The sequence below is a fragment of the Calypte anna genome, chromosome 3 (assembly GCF_003957555.1).
Source record: "Calypte anna isolate BGI_N300 chromosome 3, bCalAnn1_v1.p, whole genome shotgun sequence".
Taxonomy (NCBI): domain Eukaryota; kingdom Metazoa; phylum Chordata; class Aves; order Apodiformes; family Trochilidae; genus Calypte; species Calypte anna.
In genome coordinates, this window is record NC_044246.1 from 55,604,769 (window position 1) to 55,624,349 (window position 19,581).

Genomic DNA, 19,581 nt, shown 5'->3' on the forward strand with positions numbered 1-19,581 from the left:
CCAGAGTACCAGTAATATACATTTTCATAATTTTATTTTCTAAAATAAATGGTCTCACTTTTAAAGCACGGTGCTATGTGGGAAAAAAGTGGAATGAAAGACAATTACACTGCTCTGATTTAGTAACAGGAAAGTATTTGCATTAAATTAAAAAGTACATGTTCTGAAATTTTGATTTGGTCATGATGTTTTGAAAATGAGGCAGAAAACTGCAAGCCCTAAAGGTAAAAAGACTACAAAGGCACTTCAGTACTTTGTGTGTTTATACTGCTTGCTGTAAATATATTTGAAAACACATCATTGTATGCACCTTTTGGTCTTGTATGTCCATTGTTTTCACCTTGGAACATATGATGTGTATTTTAGCCCACAGCAAGTTGGAAACTGCAGGACAGTTTACTGATGCTGGTGCCACATTGCTCTGAGGGAGAAAGACCTGAGTACTGGGGAAGACTGACTGAATATGATGTTCTTACACTCATTGATGTAGCCAATGGCATCATGTCAGTAAGGCTGTAAAATCAAACAGCAAGCTGAATTGTGCACAATGGTTAAAAATCTTTCATATTTGTTTCCCAAAAAGGTGGAGGAGAGAGTCAACAGCCATAGTTGCTGGAGCAGTGAACCAAATTGCCTTGACTGGAACCATTACTCGTTTGCAACTTTGATGGCAGGAGCCAGGTAGGAGAGCAAAGAAGGGATGGGTTTGAATGAACTGAGGGAGCAGGCCTGGGTCAGTACTTTATTGTTCTCAGGAGGCTTCATGTGGAAGTCACTCACATTGTAATACTGATTACACATCCTTCTATTACAACTGAAGTTTACTCTTGCTGAAATCAGAGGCATTTCTCTTTTGGGGCAGGTTGTGTTTTTGTTCATTTGGAAGTTGCTTTGTCCACATTATTGGCTGGCCACTTTCCCTTCTCTGTGCAGTCCTTCCATCAAGCACGTGGGGAGCACACTTTCTGAACCAAATAAACAGAAAAATTATACTGTAGAAATAAATGAAGAGGTGATGGGTAGAGTTCTGATATATGAAACAGAGCTTCTTGTTTATTTTTGTGTGTTTTTTGAAGCTTTTGAATTGTCCTAAAATATAAGCTGCTAATTTTTGCTTGGTCATCTTGCCATTTGAAGTACACCACTGGCAATACTGTTAAAGGTTTATTTTTTCACCTGGGTCCTTTTTCACCTGGGAACACTTGAATGCATATAAACTGCTTTATGAAAGTGATGACACTGTAGTAAAATGACATCCAAGCTATCTTAGAATTAGTCAGTCCCCAACAGCAGTCCTACTGTGGCATTGAAAGCCAGTTTGTCTTGTCAAGAAAAGATCTGTTTTCAGCTACTCACTGCAGCTTCAGGTTTATTTGGGTTGGTAGTCACAGACTGGAATGGTTTGACACCCCAAAAGCTGTGTCTGCACGCATGAGTTACTTTTGTTAGGAGACCTGAGGCACTGAGAAGCTCCTTTTCTCTAAACTTCTCCAAATGGTCACAGCCTTGATAGACAGAGAATTGTGTTAGCCCTCAGAATTTAATGATACTGGCTTGAGATAGTGAAAAGTTCAGAAAAAGTTTGATCCTTTCTTTGATCTTTTTCTATTATCCAGTACCTATTTGCAACCGTAGGAGCTTGGCTGGGGACGGGCTTTTTACAAGGGCACGTAGTTTAAAAAAAAAAGGGTTAATGGTTTTAAACTAGAAGAGGGGAGATTTAGATTAGACATTAGGAAGAAATTCTTTAGTGTGAGGGTGGTAAGACACTGGGACAAGTTGCCCAGGGAAGTTGTGGCTGTCCCCTCCCAGAAAGTGTTCAAGGCCAGGCTGGATGGGGCTTGGAGCAACCTGGTCTAGTGGGAGGTGTCCCTGCCCATGCAGGAGGGTTGGAAATAGATGATCTTTAAGGTCCTTTCCATCCCAAATTATTCTATGATACAAGGAGGACACTGGAGATTCTCATGTGATATCATGACCACAGGAGAAGGTATTCAAAGAAAATGCAGAACATATTTTGAGATAAAGCCTGCATTTTTTTCAGAACTATGTACATGGTGTTGGACCTATGTTTCATCCTATATATGGATCGAAGGAAGGGAGTGGGTTAACTGGAGATGGTCTATCCCTTGCGTCTTTGCTCAAACCTGGAACTGATCCCAAATATTCTGCAGTCCAGGGTGGTGATCCTCTTATGGATCCATCTCCAAATCCCTGCAATGGATGTTGTGTGTATCTGTGTGGCACTCTTTCCACCCTGCAGCCTCTGAGAGCTAACCAAGATATTTCTCTGCAGTTTGGGATTAGGGTTGGTAGGCAAGAGAGGTACAAACCGATCAATGGCTGTCAGTAGGGCTGTTACCAATGAACATGTTGGCAAAAAACAAGGCATCATCCTTGCCAGAGGTCCTGTGGAACTTATGTTTAAAGTTCAGCAGTAAAACAAACTGTCCTTATGCACCCCTGAGCTCTGTTGCCAGTTCGGGAAGCACTAACAGCGTGTGAAATTTATAAGCAGGAGTAATGGAATACTCCTGCAGTACAGAAACCTAGCCATGTCCTGACTCACCAGGAGGGACTTAAGTGGAAAACTGAGAACTTTGGTACACAAGAGTGTGGCAGCCATCCTCTGAAATGGGGTATTAGCATAAATTTTTCAGGTTTCATTAGCATGTTATTAATGATACTTCTGTACATTAGGTCCTTTTTGCTGTGGCTCTCTTGGATGCTGAAAAATCTCCCCAGTAATGTGTGAGCCAAGTAATGGCACACTTTACTTTTTTTGTTTGGAACAATTGAATTTGAGAATAGATCCTCCCAAAATATGTGTAGTTCAGACCAATTTTATTGTAACCATGATAATATGTACTGCTACTTTATGTGCTAAGAATTTTAAGGCAAGCACTTAATACTGGTAAGGTAGTAAATACATCGTGTGAGCTGAAAAAAGGCTCCCATTATGAAACTGAACCCTTTTACTACCTACTTAACAGATGAAAGCCTGCAGTCTGATTCCACTGCTGGATATGGGGCGATAGGAAGGCACATTTGCTCAGAAGACAGCAGCATGCAGTGCTGCCAAACCAGCAGTCCCAGGCGTCCTGCAGGGGATGATTCTTGCAGCAGGGTGAGATTGCACAAGCTGTGGTGTGGAGGACTAGATGCTTTATTTTGGCTGAGAATCCTTTGAAGATACTGGTCCCTATTCTCCACCACTCGAAACCTTTTGCTATTTATACCTGGGTAAAGAGAATTCCGAGCGAGCATAAAATGCCAATACCCTAGCGCTGAAGGAGTGTTATCCACTTTGCCCAAACGTAAATGACTATGCGAAGGGTGAAGCAAGTTCAAGGTCTCGCTTTTTGTTACGACATTGCCCCTAGACCCTGCAGCTCCTTGCTGACCGTGTGAACAGGAGTAGGCTGGGTCTCAGCGGCAGTTTGAGCTCAAGATGTGCTAACTCGGGGGGAAGCAAGAACGCTCGCTCCTAGTCCCGCAATTAGTCAGGGAGAGAAAAAAAACCATGTTTCCTCTTCCGCGCCCAGGAGGTGGCCGGGATGGTGTCAGGTCAACAAATCCTTTCGCTAGTTCTCTGACAGCCCGGGGTGAGGAGAAAGATTGGAAAACATCCGGCGGGGGCAGGAACGGGCGCTGCGAAGTCTCCCAGGGCCCGGCCATGAGGCGCTGCCCTGCTTGCGATGCTCCCCGCCGCTCCGCCACCGCGGTTCCCGGCCGCAGGCGGAGCTGCGGGAGTGGGACTTTGCGCCTACGGAGCGACGGGTACGCGCCCCCGAGGGGGAGGCGAGGGGCAGAGGGCGGCGGGTGCGCGCCTGCCGGGAGCGGTGTCGGCCCTGGCGCTCCCCGCGCTGCACCGGAACCGGGGCCGGAGGTAGCGCTCGCCGCGGGCCGGTGCCCGGTGTGGTCGGGAAAAAAAAATCCAGCTCCTTCTGCAGCTGCCGTCTGCCAACCCCTGTGCCCTCGGAAAGCTGCCGACCCTTCTTGCTAGCGAGGAGGTGCAGTATTTATCTTCTGTTTATTTCAGAACCCTCCCCCTCTAAAAATCGGGGCTTGATTAATGAAATGTAATGCTTCGTTTGGTCACACACACACATCCCCTTACACAATGTGTGTTTCGGGTCTCCCGTGCAGCCACAGGCGGCTATGAGATAGCCAGCAGGGCATTAACGTGCCATATATTTGAAGGGCATGGTCCTTGAAATCCTCTGACACCTCAAGCTACAGCTTTCAAACTAGAAGACAGATAAGGGTATGGTGAAGGAGAAATTCTACGAAGGATATTAAAAAGTGGAATCTGTAAAAAAAATGGCTACTTTTGGCAGTATTTCATATCTTGTAAATAAAACCATATATATTCATGCATATTTTAAATAGAAGTATAGTGCACTGGAATTTCTGCTATCTAAGCAAGTATCGTGGTAGAGCAATTTAAAAATTTAAAATAGCAATTTAAATAGCAATACTGGCCTATGTCACATTCTGGGCCAGTACCTTGCCAGCTGTATGTTTAGCTCCTAAAGGCAATGAAGATGTTCAGGAGTTGACCTAGCACAGAGTGAGGTCATCAGTGAGCAGAGGTGTGGGGGCTGTGTGATGCCATACACACCGCTTTGGAAGGGACCCATTTAAAAGTAAGAAATGCAATTCATTTTGATTTACAGACAGCAGAAAGGATTCTTCCTCTATAATATAGATAAACCTCTGTTTAGGTGGCTCCATTGTTTCTGCAAGTAACCTACCTTTTGTTAAATGCAGATGTGGTAACAGTATCAACACTGAACCACACTCAATGGGATTCATTTTATGTAACTTCCAGTACATGAATATTCCTATTTGCATCCTTCTGTCTAAAGATATCCTAAAGTTACACATTCAAGACTTACAGCTTCAGTGAAGACACACAGTGAACAATTGCAATTTTAAACCTGACAGGGATATATATGCAGATTTATTGTAACGTGACATGCTCTAGTAACAATAAATCAAATATTTGAAAATACAAACAAGAAACTGTAATATTATGTCAGTCTTTAAAAGTTATTATATTAAATTAGCCTTTTTCTTTTTCTTTTCCTTGTTTGTTTTTTTTTTTCTCCTGCATTCTTATCAGAAATTTGAAGAATTAATGTTTTTGGGAAGTTACATAATACCCGGTGCAAATCCATGTGAGTGGAGTTCCTTGCCCACTGGTGCTTTGCTAAGGAGTTCTGAGATTGCTGGGAATCTCAGATCTGTGCTAGCAGTTATCTCCAGATGGTTGCACTCTTAGTGTGTACCAAGGCTTCTAGCATCTCAACTTTTGCATGTTTTGGAGGATTATGTGTTCTGTTCCACTTGTTTTTGCCAGAAATTGTACAGGGCATTGTATGATAAGTTTTGCTACAGGGTCAAAGAAGAGGTGAGAGTGAGAGTGGGGGTAGAGAAGAGGGGAAAGGAGAAGAGTAGGACAGGAGAGAAAAAGAGTAAGAAAATTCAGAAAGAAGAGTTTATGCCAGTGTACTGAACTCAGTCTGACTAGCAAATACAATTTGACTGCAAGTTGTGAATTTCATTGAATTTGATCCAAGAAAGACACAGCTGAGCAATCTGCAGCAAGCAGTCTTTTCCTAGAAGTATGCAGCTCCAAACCATACAAATTCTTCCACTGGTCATAAAATGTCTGTGTGCCACTGAAACCTGTGTAATCATATACTTTTGAGGAGAAAATAGTGTATTGAGACAGTCAACTAAAGAATAACAAGAAAATCATAATTGGAAGTAGAGTTTTGAAAGAAGAAAGCCTGTATCACTTGACGTTAGCCAATGAAGCCCTAGTGATAAGGACAGTTAATCATTTCTGGTGCAGCTGTTTCCTGAAATTTCTGCAAAATGTTGTGGAAAAATTAATGAAGGCTCGTTCAGTAATGGTTTCAAGCTTGGCTAGTGGAAAATATGACAATATTTCCATCTCTAATTAAGAACAAGTAAGGACTTCTTTTTTCTGTAGGGGAAGTGGTACTCAGTTTGTACTGCACAGGAAACTGTAGACTTGAGAGCAGCTGTGTGATAGTAACAGGTATGCAGAGAATATGTAGAAGAGACTGGGCCCTCTTCTCTTATCAAACATGTCTTAGTGTAGTAGAGGTATCTCTGTTACGTACTGGAAAAGACAACTTACACTATCTGGCACGTGGGGTTATTCTTTCGAGTGTCTGACTCTGAAAATAAACGCCCTTCTTGTCCTTTCAGTAGCAAAGCTTTTATCAGTAGGATTTTCATTGTGTTTTTATTTCATTACTGTGATGTCCCAAAAGAATACTTAATTTGGGTGGAGAAATGCTGGATTTTTTTGCTGATCTCTGAAATCCATGTCGCAATTTGATCTCAGCGTGTGTGATTTTCACAGCCATGCAGCATGCCTTAGTGAGGACGTGGTTGCTGTGCTCCCAGGGTGCAGAGCAGCAGTAGCCCTGCTGTAGCTGGCTCACCATTTTGCAGTCAAGGTTAGAGTGGAACTCCTCACCTCATGTACAATACCTGGGCTGTGCATGTGTGTGACCTTGGTATCCTATGTGTGTACATACTGTTGCGGATAGCCAAGAAAATGTGGTTTAGAAACAGGAGCATGTCCAAGGGGCTCATTTCCATCGCAGATCAGCATAGCTGAAGGTCACTGTAGCAGCTGAGCAGTGGCCTTTGTCCACTCCTTCACCTCGGCGTGGCCCGCAGTGCCTGGCAGGCAGCCAGCTGCTGACAGCCTCCTCAATGGCACCTTGGGGTTCCTGCTTCTGCTACAGCTCTGCTGGGATTGAGTTCCACCAGCTTGGCTCAGTTTGGGGGATGCTGGATCCACTCTACTGTTGGATGGGCTAAATGGGACAGGATGTAGCCAGGAAAGAGGCAAAGTCAACTCTTGCGAGTATGTTGTTAAGGTCAGTCCCTTGATGCCAGTAGAATTAACTTTTTTACTCACAGGGATCCATGTTTTATTTTGTGTTAAAAATACAATAGTGTGAAAATACAGGACTGGCACAGAATTACTGTAAATCACTGAAAATATTTAGGGGAGTGGTTTAGGTGCTTAATACCTCTTTCTGGACTGTGAGGGATGGTACAAGCCTGCCTGCTCTAATAGCTTATTTCTTCCTCTAACTTTCTGAGATACATTGAGCCTTGCCATAGATACAAATTCTAGCCCGTTTACACAGTAGGATGATTCATGCTAAAGTGGTTGATAAAAGGAAGATGTGTTATAATGAATGGTTTATGCTTTTCTAATATTCTGTAAAGGAGACACTCAGTGTTCCTGAAGCAAATGTAGAAGACTCCTAGCAAGGTCACTAAAATTGCTTGTCTTACTTTCTGTAATGTTTGCTGTGGAGTGAGCAGTCTTTATTGATGGTTTAAGACAATGTAAAACAATTAATAACAATGGAGTTACATCTATGATTCATGACCATTCACACAATCACATAGCCCATAGTCAGCCCATAGTTTTCCCTCCACGGTGCAGTCTACTGTTGAGGAACTTTGTTTAAGTTTCTCCCAAGTCTGCAGTCCCTAGGGCATATAAACATGCTGCTGAAGTCAATGACAGCTTTACTAGTATCAGAGTGTTAGGGACAGCTTATATATGAAAGCCTATAATTAATGTTGATTTGAGACATTAAAAGAGTAATCCTTTGAGCATCCCATCTGTAACCATGTGCATACTGCTGCTGCAGCCAGTGCCCCTTTGTGCCCATGGTGGGACTGCTTGTGTGCTGCAGGGTGTGCATGAGAGTAAGGGAGAGATGAGGGCTCTGCTCTTGAAGTTTATCTGATGTGGGAAATCTGAGGGCAATGTGTCAGACGTGAGCTGCTTTTCAACATCTCAGCATGAGGGCGTGCCTACAGCTGCTTAGGAATTTCCCATAAAAACAGTGTGTTGATTGAAAGTGGAATTTCCACAGGAACAAGTTTTCCACTGGAAAATCTCCTTATTGCTATTTTTATTTCTTTTTTTGGTTTTTTTTGTTTTCCCATGGAAATTTCTGATTTAAATGCTTCCTTTCAAGTCACTTTACTCCATGTGGAAGAACTTCACTTAGGTGAAATGAGCTAAAATGGTTTCAGTTGTCACTAAGTTGTCACCTAGTATTCCCTTCTGTCTCATGGCAGTAAAAAACTTCAAGGTTGAAAAGTTCCTGTGGGCAGGTCACCTTGTCAGGCCTCCATGTCCCATGCTTACTGTAGTAACACTTGTGAGAAAGTCTACTAACTACTTAAGCCCCAATGTCATAGTGAAGTAGATTCTAAAACAGAGGTCCTAAACCCTGGGAAACCAGAGGAGCTTTGGCCATTTGTGAATTTGTATCTGCTGATGAAGCTCAATTTCCCAAATTCTAGTGTATTTTTTACTAGTTATTTAGAACATCTGTGGGTTGTAAAACTCTTGGATTCCGCTTGAGATTAATGGGGAATAAAAAATAAGTAAATTTAAGTAATTGTAAAATTGTTTAAGGTCATACAGTCAAAGAGGTTGAAGAACTCCCAGACATGTCTTGCATTATTGCCTGCCCTAAATGTCCCTATGAAAGGCAGCTGGGTAGTGGTGGAGACTTGGTGACAGACTAGGTGGACACCTAGTGCTGAGCATATGGGAAGGGAGAAGGGAATGCTGCTGACACGAAGGTGTTCATTGAGTCACACAGTGACCTCTTATGGATGAACTTCAAAAAGGAATGAATGCTCATACCACTCAGATTTAAAAGTAATTGTTTGACTAAGTCCCAAGATTTGTAGTAGATACTTACACTCTACTTACAGTAGAGTGTTTCCATACTTTTATTAATATTTTTTTTCTTTTGCTGTTTGCCATCAGGTTTTCATTCTGCTCTCATTTAGACTTGCAGGGACTGCTACTTAAAACACCAGTCCTTTGACTGTATTGCAAGGTGACTGGTTCGCAGATTTGATGCTCATGGCTATGGCATGCACAGAGCGTTAGCCTCCACTGTCCCACAGGTATCTGTGTCCCTCAGAGGAAATGGGTTGTACCAGAAAGCAGGCTGTGTGTCAGCCACTGCACTGGAGGAAATTCACAATCTTTACAGTTCTGAAGGCTGGGGCAGATTTCTTCCCATTGTGCACATAGGAAGCAGCATGGCAGATGTCACACTTGCCTTCAGGCAGCCTCCTCTAAGCTTCTGAGAAAGGCATGGGAGTTGCAGTTAAATATTTCAGTCCAAACGTTTGCTTGCTCATAGAGCAAATGGGAGCTAAGTATTTTTAAACCATTAGATACATTTTAAGTATCACTTCCACGGGACGAAGTGCAGTTGACTCTCAATCATAAATTATATCTTCCAAATGAATGACAGAGTGAAAAGCCTGGGCTGACCTACAGCAGAGCATGGTGCCAGTGGATCTAGTGAAACAGAGAGGTGCAAAAGTCCCCTGTGTCCCTTGTTCTGCTCCTCTCATAGGTTTATCTCTATTTCCCTCTTCCTCTTACTCTGTGACTGGTTTGGTTTTGCCATCAGACCTTTCCCTGGATAGCCTGAATCAAATTTCTGAATGCTGACTGCATGAAGCCTTCTTGCTTCTGGAATAGCAAGAGTGACAGCTTATGGAGAACTCACTGGACTGTGAAATCAGGACAGTCTCTTGAGAACTGCCAGAGCTACTAGCACCACCAGCATCACCATTTTTACCAGAGGGTTCTGGAAACCCCCTTGCCCTGAACCCTTCTACTTTGCCACTGCTTGGCAGTCCTAGTGGCCCTGAGGCCAAAGGTAACAGATCTGAACTGAAAGAAGAGGTGGCACATAAGGATGGTTGTTTACTCTTTATTTAAATATGTCCAAAATTGCCTTTAGAGGATACCAGAGTAACTCAGTGGTATTCAGGGGGATGCTAAATAGGCTTTTCATGCTAACAGCAAAGACTTAATTATACCTGAAAAGCTGAAGAGTTTCAAAGATAACACAACGAGACACCACTATTTCCATTTGTGTAATGTCCTTTGGGGGAAACCCCACCTGACTTCTAATTCCTTATACTAGAAGAGGTGTTCTTCAGTTAAAATTGAAAGTTTTCATTCACCTGTTAGGATTTAAGCACTAAGTGAAGTAGGGGTTATGGCAATTATTTAGACCATTTGAAAAAAAAAATTGGCAAAACTTCCATTGATGACAGTAATTCACAGTTGTATTGCAAAGCTACGAACAGCCTCAGTTCTAAATTTGAGATAGGCAGAAGTTGTTCTGTTTAGTGTGTCCTAAAATTATCCAGCACAGAAATACTTTGGGGAAGTGTAAAAATTAATTCTCAGTTTTTCAAAAGGCAGCTTAAAGGGGAAGGAGTGCTGATGTGGAAGCATTACATTAATACCATCTCGATAACAATTTTACCAAATGTAGGGAAGAGTCATACACTTCGTGTCCTTGTTATAAGATACTTGGAGAAAATACTCCCACTCAGATAGAAATCTGTTGTAAACAGCTCTCTTGCTGTTTGAGCTGATGTACTTTTGAGGATGCAGTGGCTCTTAGAAGGAGTGGAGCGCATTGTGCAATAATGTGACCTTATGTTGCATGGACACTTCCAGTTTTGGAATGTGAAATGTCTGAAACTGGGAGTGGGTGGACAAGAGGTGGAGCCATCCAGGAGCCTGAGTGGCTGCGTTTCTGAGAAACTCTTTTCTGCTAGTGAGTGCTGCTAATTTGCCAAGCATATGGATAAAATGCTGGCTAGGGTTAAGTTGAACCGCTAAACAACACAGAGTTGCAGATGGACATGGAGCTATAGGGTGATATTTTGGAAGATAAACTTGTAAAACTTAATTGAAAACAAGGCTGAATTCTTTCAGACTTGAAACCACAGCCTCCCAAAATGCGTCAGAGAGTCTTGATGCTGCAGCGAGGTCAGCTTCCCTCCCCCCCACCTGTGAGTCAGGACAACTCTATTAAAGGAAGCTTTTATTGGAAGCTGTCAATAGAGAGGTGTACAACATGCAGATGGTAAGGAAACAGTGGGAAAGAGTTTGGATCCTGTGCCTGCATAAATGGTCACCAACAGGGAGAAGACTTTTTCTGGAGGACAGAGGGTAACTGAGGAAAGAATAGTAATTAAGCAAGAGGTAGGTTCACCTGGTTTCACTTTCTCTTCTAATTAAAACTGGGATTCAGAGTCCACTCAAGCTAGCATTGTATCTGCTTCTCAAGGGGGACAAAGGCTAAGTCTGTGCTGGGCTTGATGCCTTTAGTGCTTGTCCACAGTTTCTTCTCTATTTACTTTTGCTGAAAATCACAGAAAAATAATCTTGGAGCAGCTCAGTTCACTGTAGAGAGAAAATGAAAACCAAGGGGGAAATGGCAAGTATTTTACTGGGGGGAGTTTCAGCAGCATGATTTTGGTTTTTCATGCAATACAGACAGTTTTTGAAATAGGAACTTTCTGTACTGTAGTCACACACTTACTCTGCTGAAAATTCAGATCTGCTCAAGGGTGCATCCACACTAATGGGGCTTAAAAATGTCAGTGAACAATGCTGCCCCATTTATATTAGTTGTCCTTTAACTTTTTCCTTATTGTTTGCTATTGCTGTTATTACTGGATTGCTCTACCAGTCTTATCATAGATTCCTGTAATAAGTAGCATTTTAACAACTGTGACCTGTGGCTTTAGATGTGCTCTTCTCTAATGCTGGCAGGTGTTCTCTGCTTCCTGAACTCACCATTACTGCTTCCAGAGAAGAAATATCTTGCAGCAGCCTTGTGATTAAAAGATACCTCTAGAAGTAATATACAGTGTCAGAGCTTTTGTTGTTTCTATGTGTGATTGCTAGCAGAAGGAAAGAGATCCTGGAAAACAGCTGTGACCTGCCAGAAAATAAGGTTTTAGTTTACAGTCCAGATGAGCATCTTGAAAGAGTGAAAGAGCGTGGTCCTGGCTCTGCAAAGGGCTGACCTACCCTAGCACCATGTTTGAGTGATTCTCCTGAGAGTATCATAAAATCCTGGAATGGCTTGGGTTGGAAGGGACTTTTAAAGACTATCTAGTGCAACCCCCACTGAAATAAGCAGGGGCATCTTCAACTAGATCAGGTTGCTCAGAACCTCATCCAAATTGACCTTGAGTGTTTACAGGGATGGGACATTTACCACCTCTCTGGGCAACCTATGCCAGTGTTTCACCACCCTCACTGTAAAAAAATCTCTTCCTTTTATCTCATCTAAATCTACCTTCTTTTAGTTTAAAACCATTACCCCATGTCTGGGGTAATGCCAGGCCCTGCTAACAAGACCCCATCTTATAATCCTGCTTTAAATGTTGAAAGGTCACAATATTGTTTCCCAGCATTCTTCTCTTCTCCAGGCTGAACAACCCCAACTCTCTCAACCTTTCCTCATAGGACAAGTGCTCCAGCTCTCTGATCATTTTTGTTGCCCTGCCACCTGTGGAGTTTTCCACTGTCTTGAAGGCTTACATTGTACTGGTTTGATCTACTTACCATCTCACTGGTGGAATTAACTTTCCTGCAAGCTGATTCAAACTTCATTAAAAAAAAAAAAAAAAAAAAAAAAAAAAAAAAAAAAAAAAGTGTTAAAAAATGTTACTCTATTTGCACCTTGTAATTTTCACGTCAATGTTAAGATCTGGATTTGAATCCGTGGGTAGGGCATTTTACAAACAGCCACAGTACCACCTAGTACCCAGAGGTGTAAATAACCTTTTCTTTGAAAAATTAAAATGAACTGAATACACCTGGGGTGACTCTGACTGCCAAACATTATCAAACACTCTGTCAAGTGGACCTCTTTATGCAGATATTTCTGAGCTCCTATGTGTACTTACTCACATGTGGAGTTTAAGTTGGAGAAAATAAGCTGCTCTTGATAGACTTGCTGAGTCAAGTGTCTGCCCAAAATCAGATTTATGTTTTCCATGCAGAACATATTCAGGCTGAAGATGGTTACAAGGGAAAAAGATAAAGAAGTACGTGTTCTTAAAGTGTAATGCAAGGCAATGGTTTATTTGAACTGGATGATGAGGGAAGGAGGAGCTGGACAGACAAAACAGAGCATAGCAGCATGGACTCCCAGAAGGGATGCAGAACTATATCAGAGGCCACTGATCCAGGCAAAGGGAGATCCTGGACATCTTAGCAGGACTAGCTGCCACGTTCCCCTTTACTGTGATTCAGCAAATTGTTTCCCTGTTAGAGAAGCTGCAAGGATACTTCCTCCACCATCTGCCAGGTCTCCTGCCACCCAACCCAGCTCTGTACAGACAGCAGAAAGCATGGATGCCTTTGACCTTCACTGGCCTTTTTGTGTTCTTCCTCTGCTCTTTGCACTTTCTGGCAAGGCCCTGGTGCAGTCAGGCTGCAGGATAGCAAAGTAATGGCTAGCATCTTCCAGGTGCCATGGGAAACTGCAATTTGGTTTATATCCATTCTGTTCTTGGTTTTTTTTTTTGCTAAGCTGTTTTATACATAATATAAAAGCCCAAATTCTATTTTAAGATTAGATTTTACATCCTTGAACAGGTCAAGGAGAAAAAGAAATTGGTATCCTGAAGAAAGCTATGAAGAAAAACAGCAGACTGATAGCATCTTAGCTTAAAAGTTTTACTGATCAGAAATCAGAGGCTGACTTCTGGATCATACATCTGTAGTGGTTTTGCAATCAAATACTCCCAGTTCATGAAGATGCAAGCAGCAGCTCCTCCAGCTTGCTCAAATAAACTGGCAGCTCTTGGTTGGAGCTGGCAAAACAATTAGACTCCTTGCTAGAAGAATGGTTTTTCTTATGCAGTTGCATCCAAGTGATTTGGGTTATTTTACTCAAGCAGACCTTACTGATCCACAATTATGTCTCACACTTAGAGGCTGAGAAAAAGCTTTTGAAGATCTTAGTCACTCTGATGATAAGCTTGGTAGCAGAATAAAATCAAACAAGGATCTTGTTAAAGCAGCTGGGTCATGATTGAGACAGTTGGCTACTTCATTACAGCAAACATGTTAGTGGCCTTTCCTGTATTTTGAGATCCAAGGGAAGAGTTGTGACTTTGCTGACATCTTTGAGGGGAGTGAAGTCAATCCTTTGCAGAAGTGGGGTATGTGAGCTGTGCTGTATAAAGCGTGTGCCGGCAGCAAGCTCTTTCCCATCAGTGACTTTGAAGCTACAGGCTCTGGTTTTCTTTCTCTGTCAGGATCAGATCTGAGTGCTGGGATAGCCCAGAGCTTGGGCAACTTAAAACCTGTCTGTAATTTTTTGCACCTGTTTGGTTGTGGTATTTATAGCCCATCTTTACCTGGGTTTCCTCTTGGTTGTAATAGTTACCCAGCAGCTTTCCTTGAATGTACTGGTTCAGCTCTGAGGGAAACACTGGATGTAATTTGGAGGATGATTAGGGTGAGATCAGCTCTTGAAACCTGAGTCAAGTTAATGATGAAACCTGAGTTTGGTTAATAATACATTGTGATTATTACTGCCAGCAGGACAGATATCTCATATTTCTCATCTTCTAGCTTGAGGGTCCTAGTTACAGTGATCTGTTCAACTTTTCAGCTGTTTCCTCCCATGCTTGGGTCTGCAGAAGGAAGGTGTTCCACCCCCTCTGCTAGATTTCTGTTCGAGTGTTCCCTGGTAGGGCTGTGCTTCTGCAGATGCCACTGTGGCAAGCTGGGGCACTGAGAGGCTGAGAGGATCATGATCATGATACATGATCAACAGATGAAGCAGCAAAACGTTAATAATACAAGACACCTAATTGGGCCTGCCGTTTCGCCCAGGAGTGAGGACATGGCCCGTGGCAACCCCCTCCCACCTCCTACAGGCCTTCAGGGGGGAAAATTGCATTAAAAGCCATGCAGCTTGCCTGCTGTAATCACCAATGGAGCAGTGTTAATCCAAACCTTTTCTAGACTGCATCTATTGCTCACACCTCAGAGAAGGCAGGCCAGGTTGGAGAGGTGACATAAATCATGGTGTGCCTTACAGGTTGGTGAGTGGGAGGGGAAAGTGACACCACTCAGGGGTGGGAAGGGGACGGCTGTGGCAGAAGCAGTGACCTGTGGCAGGATGTAGGAAGATGTGAGGGAGCGCAGCCCTTCCTTACTTACTTCACGTGGTGTCTCTTTACTGCCTCCCATTGCTCCCATTGCAGCCTCCCCTGCTGCCCCGCGCTTGCACCCACGGCCTGCGTTTGCCCGCAGTGGGGTATCCCCTGCCCTGGCTGCCAGATCAGCTGTGCTGTTTCTGGTTGTAAACTTCCATTTTGTGGAAAGTTTTGTGGAACTGCTGTCCCATCTGGTGGGAGTAGCTGCTGCTTCGAGGCTTCCACCACACCTCTGCTGCCTGTGTGTGGGGGCACATGTTAGGGACTGATTTACACTCAGGAACATAACTTTTCAACACCTACAGTTTAAATATTGGCCGGTGGAGAAAGCTTGCAGCCGGAACTTCACAAAAATAAGTGCTCCCGCCCTGTTTTGTTTTACTTCTGCTCATTACCCTCCCTGTGCTGAGACGGAGATGGATGACTGGATATGTCAGTGCAAACAGGAAGTTTTCATACCCTTGGGTGGGCTTTGTACGCATCCAGCAGATCCTCATTGTGGTTGGGGCAGCAGAGGAGGCAAGAAAGTGAAGCAGCAGCCTTGCAGGAGTCCCAGGCATAGGGAGATGGCATTGAGCAAGGCTGGGCTGGATGTGGCCAGGTAGCAGCTCGCCCTGCTCCACCATAATCTGTGGCTGCCCCCCTCCTTCCTCTTCTTTCCGGTTGTGCCACCTCACAGCAAACCCCAACAGCAGATGGACCTGGCTGAAAATTCACCATTTTTTTCCCCTCGAGTTATTTTGCAGTCAACCCCTTTCTTGTTTCTAAACTGAGTTATGGTTAGGGCTGTCTCTTGTGAGGAGGACACAGGAAGCCCTGAGGCTAAAGACCCATGTGGGTGCAGGGTGGCTGAGGCAGCCCCTTGCCCTCGCAGCTCCCCAGGGATGGCACAGCAGTGCCAGGGGTGTCCCCAGGGAGATGGGGAGGCAGCTGCCAGGCTCTGCCCGCTGTGTGTGGCTGGCCCCAGGCTGCAGAGCTCCAGAGAAAAGGCACTAGGCACCGTTTCGAAACATACCCTCTAATAACAAATGTTTTCCTAAGCGTATAGCAATGGTAATTTTTCATTTTTGTAATGCACTTTGTTGCTTGTTTTTTTTATTTTAATCTCCCCCCTTGTGCATTTTTCCTTAAATAAGCAAAGTCTTAAAAATAGGTATTATATAACTGTTATTTAAATAAGATTTCTGCTCTAAATCTGAGTGGGGGGGATAGGCTGAAGTTCTGATCACCATGCTTTTAGCTTTATAAGCTTAGAGTGCTTTGGGGTAGATGGTCCTGTCTCCTATTGACTTTATGTAAATGAACTGCCTTAAGCATTTTAACCTACTGATAATTATTTTTACATACACATTTCCTCTAGTGTAATAACATTTATTCTTAATTTCAGATGAAAATTAAATTATTGGAAGAATAATGTCATCAGCTGATTTGTCTTGCATGACAATGTTTATCTATACTAGGAAAAAAATCAGTGACTATTAAATTTACTGCTAGCATAGGATGAAAAGACAAAACTATGATGCTGAACAAAGAATGGTCAGATCAATGGGACTTAATCACAGCATATCAAGAAAAGAGTATGCTCTCTATTTTCCAGTGGACGTAATGTTAAAAGTACAATTTTATTAACTTCAATTACTTTTATATATACGTATATTTTTAAATCAGAACTGAATAAAAATTGTAATGTCAGAATAATAATTTTGATTGTATCCTGCATGTGAAGTTTTCAATGTCTTACAGTAGGCTTTTTTCCTACTGTAAATGAGATAAAATGTCTGGTATAAACCTGTGCCTTTTTTCTTTAACCTGAGCTCCAGAACAACTTGGTGTGAGCATGTGGGTATTTGGAGCCACACAGAAAAGCTGCATAGTAATGAAACAAAACAAAACCCTCATGTAAGCATCAGGCAAAGGAGTCACTATGAGAAATAGCAAAATCTAAATTGTAGAAAAGACCATTTCCTTGCACAGATCTTGTGGAGAATTAGAAAGTTGTGAGTGTATGACTTCCAGTAGTGATATCTCAGTAATGTACTCTAACCAGTTGCAGATATTCTGAAGATAGTCTTTGGGGCTGAGCTTGCCTTCCCTTTGGGTTAAGGGGAGCTAAACTCACATTGTGCAGGAGCCCAAAGTCACCCTGCAAAGAGATGTTGCTGGACACCTCTGAACATCTATGCTGAGCACAGTTGTGGCTTCACCTGTTGCAATTAAACATGTGAGAGTTTCAGGACACAGAAATGGGGTGGTGGGTGGTGGTTAGCTGTGGGCTCAAGCGTGGTCGGCGTGGCACTGTGAGCATGGGTAGCATCTGCTGGCAATGTGGAGATGGGCTGGGAATCAGCGTGAGCCCTGCTGTCTGTGAGCATGAGCAGAGCAGACAGGTAGCATGGGGTGTCTGGCTCAGCTCATCATGTATGCCCAGGTACAGCACCAGCACTTGGAAGGGACATTCATTAATGCCTGTAAGTCCAGGTATTTTGGGATCAGAAATTCAAATGTGCAGTTTTGAGCGCTTCTTGGTGTTGCTCATAAGATACTAAACTGTATCACGTGGCCAAATGGTCATTTATACTCATGCCACTTTATTAGGCCATGTAGCAGTGCCTTAAATGGGACTAAGTTACATTTACATCTTTCCTAAAACCTTCTTTGTGCTAAAATGATGTAAACTGACCTCTAAGTAGTGCAACTCCATCTCATCAGACTTTAGGTCCATGTGTCTGCCTCTGGTGGGGGGGGCACAGCCTTCTCCCAAAGGCAGCACTGGCTCAGGCAGTAGAATTGGCATAGGGTTGTGTTCTCAGGGTCTTGTTTCTGGTTTCTGGAGAAGTTTGCTGATACTGCTCTGTTTTTGCTCCTGAATCTATTTTCTAGTCCATTTGGCTGTATTAGGATGCCCTTAACAGCAAACTCTTGTCTAATTGTTACAGGATGTTAGGATGCAAAACTCATGGAAGATCTTACCTGTTTTTTTTCACATTTCATCTTTTCATAATCTCAGTGAAAAAGGGACAATTTCAAAATCTGAATTTTTCACCATTATGTTCTCAAGTTTCTCTAGTTATGTTTAGAAACAGGAAGCTGTTTAGCATTAAGGTAAGATTATGTTTTTAACAAGAAAAGCTGGTGTTAGACCAGCTAAATATACCTACACAGTCATACTCAGTGGGTAGTCCTGGCTATTTTTAGCCTTTATTTTTGCCTCTCTTTATTTATTTTTTTAGTGACATCTCCACTGTACCTTCAGCTCTTGGTGAGGCACCACTTCCTGCACCAGTATGAAACTGGCAATTACAGGAGGAGTCGATCTTGTCAGGTGTCATTTATCAGGCACTGCAGAGGGCTGGTTTTAGCAAAGGAAGAACAGAGCTTAATAAAAGAGAGAGGGAGAAAGAGAAGCATTCTCTTAATAATTTGCCCTTTGCAGCAAGAGACCCTGATCTGATCACCCACGCTCATCTAGCAGCTGACGCTGTACTTGCTTCATTAGTATGGGCTATTTTTACACCTTTTGTGTCTTTTGAGGAACCGAGTGAGCCCGCTGGCTTGTGGTGATTCACCATCTCTAGGTGAACAGGGCGTCCTCAAATCCTGCAAGGGGGGTAGGAAAGGAGAAGTAGAGGGAAGAGTTCAAATGAATAAGCAAGTTGATGAATTGTTCTTGGTGGTCTGAGGGCTAAAACTTTGCATGTTCGTCTCAAGGAAAATGATTTGCAAGGCAGTTTTTCAGACTGGGAGGAGCTATCCCAAAGAACATATAGTGATTAAGTAGTTTCTCTGTAGCTTAGCAAACATGAAGGCCCATATGCCTGTGTGTTTACTCTTATGTGTTTGTTTTCCTGGTTGCAATATGTTGGATTAGGGGATTTTTGGTAGTTGAACTAGATGATCTTTTAAGCCTCCCTTCCAACCCAGACTATTCTATGATTGTTGGTGATGTTTGCTTCTGTTTGTAGTGTCACTGATATGTCACAAGCAACCAAGAGACTTGTGGATAAGAGCTTTATCTGTTTTCACTTTGACTTCTTACAATGGAATAAAAGCTAAATTCAGTGGAATGGGCCCAACATGTTGCAGGAGAAGACTGGAGGTTTCTTGAGCTGAGCAGTGTTTGCTTTCCCTTTCAGTAAGCCATCAGCCCTAAAAATGACCTCTTAGAACCACACTACTCTTAGAGCTGAGCTCTTGCCTGGTGGCTGAAACCAAGATATTTGCTGCCCTTCCTTTGACTTCTGGGTGGAGTGATTTGGTGTCCCATTGTATCACTTACTAAGTACTGGATAATGGTTTCATATTGCAGGTTTCCTTGGAGCAGTTTCAAAAGTTGGTGTGATGTGGGATACCTATATGAAAATTTAAGGTGCTATTTGTAGTAGGGATGCCCTGTAATACTGTACCCTGGTCTAATCTTGTCTGAGACACTGTCATCATGAAACCTGAGCGGTGCCTTTCCTAAGAAATGTTTTGGGT

The 19,581-nt window shown here is 42.9% G+C and overlaps 1 protein-coding gene across 8 annotated transcripts in view; it reads left to right on the forward strand.

Moving 5' to 3' along the window:
- Positions 1 to 19,581, forward strand: part of HIVEP2 (HIVEP zinc finger 2) — a 142,025-nt gene that overhangs the window by 88,076 nt on the left and 34,368 nt on the right. For 6 of the 8 annotated variants that reach the window (XM_030447288.1, XM_030447290.1, XM_030447291.1 and 3 more), the window contains one exon: positions 584 to 681. The exons of 1 other annotated variant lie outside the window; for it this stretch is intronic. The gene's annotated coding sequence lies outside the window, so the exon portion shown is untranslated. Of the gene's footprint in view, positions 1 to 583; positions 682 to 3,964; positions 4,014 to 19,581 lie in introns of those variants that run through there. One more of the 8 variants, XM_008494066.2, reaches the window with a different exon arrangement.